The sequence below is a fragment of the Pteropus vampyrus genome, unplaced genomic scaffold (assembly GCF_000151845.1).
Source record: "Pteropus vampyrus isolate Shadow unplaced genomic scaffold, Pvam_2.0 Scaffold174, whole genome shotgun sequence".
In the NCBI taxonomy this organism is placed as follows: Eukaryota; Metazoa; Chordata; class Mammalia; order Chiroptera; family Pteropodidae; genus Pteropus; species Pteropus vampyrus.
The window spans coordinates 697,328-698,979 of NW_011888955.1; positions in this window are offsets into that span (position 1 = coordinate 697,328).

The following is a 1,652-nucleotide window of genomic DNA, read 5'->3' on the forward strand; positions in this document are numbered from 1 at the left end:
CTACTATTTGGTCTTTACCGATTTGCTTCATATAATCTTCGTTAACTTGACAAAATGATGGCCCAGTCTTTGATCTGAAAGTTTCTTGTATTTTGGGGGAGCTATAAAAACATAAACCTTTGCTTCCAAGAAAAGCTTTCCTTGGAACAACTGTGCAATCTTGGGGTCTGTATAGGACTTTCAGCATCATCCTGTCTTTGATGTTTGGTGACAGAGACTAAACTTCAGCTTGGGTCTCAGGGATATATAGTCAGTTTCGAAGCTGTAAATCTAGGACTTCCAGAAGGACCATTTATCCAGCAAATTGAGCCCACTGAACTCTGCTTCTGGAAAAGCCACATTGCTTCTGTTCCCACGGCCTCCATCCCTTACTCAGATACAAACATGGCTGGCCACAACACTCAGAAAATACTGCCTCATTTAATCTAGATAATTCTTTTCCAGTAAATCATTTTTCCAGTATTGGACAAAATAGTAAAATGATCAGTTTGAGCATGTGTTACAGTTCTTGCCTCTTTAACTGGAAGTGCTAATAAACAGTGAAATCAGGTAAGGTAGGTTTTTCCAAAAAAACATTACTAAACAATTGAGAATCTAGAGGTCAACGACGTAAAATACGTATAGGAACTAAGCAGATGATACCAGTGAAGCAAGTAGCTGTCTTTCGTAGACACTTTGTAGCCCGTTAAACGTGGGCGTGTCTACTTTTGCTCGTTCACTTCCTCCCAGTTACCTCGTCTGTGCCGTTCGCCCACTTGGGTGGGTTTTCTCAGCTCCTCTAATAAAAGCAGGTCAGCCCAGAGCACCTTAATACACAGCCACGGACTTGACCTCAGGGCCATGGAGACCCAAGGCAAGCGGGGACAGGGGCTGAAACCCTGGGCCAGTCCGGTGGACATCGCTGCTGAGCTCCAGCTAACGGTCACCACAGAGGGAAGATGTGAAATGTTCTTTTGCCTTCCACGAAACAAATTTCTTAAAATTAATTTGGCTAAATACTGTGTGCATATTTTAAATTCTGGCCTCTAAATACCGTGTGACTGAATTTACTAAAAGGGGGGACATAGTTACCCAGTTGGGACAGGAGGTCATCACCCCTGAACACACGTTACACAGTTGGTGTACTTGAGGACACGGAAGGTGGCAGACGTGGACTGTAACGGTTCAGACAGATGCGACCGCGGGCCTTTCATCTGTTCAGTGGGAGAAAATGTAGAGGCCTGGGCCTGTCCTGGTGGGAAAGAGAAACCACATTGTTCTGCCCTTTTAGGGTGTTTTTGTTTATCTTTTAAGCAAAGGATAGAAAGTCAAATGTAATTTTGTTCAGAGAGATCTAGTCTAGTAGTTGATGCTGGTTAAATTTCCAAGGTAGCTACTTCAGTGTCTTGGGGAATTCGCTGTCATTTTATAGGTTTATGCTTTTTAAGACAGCTTCTGGATAGGTGGTACACACTTTAATCATGAGCAAAGGAGAGGTTTTTAGTATAAGAATATTGCCCATAATTCCGATAAACTGCACAGGTGGATGGACGATTTGGCCCACTCCAAAATGCTAGCCGTACACGCATGGTAAATAGGAGCTCAAGATTATAGCTTACTTTTCTACTGTTATATCTCATTGAATAAATGTTTATTTTTAATAAGATTTTTTT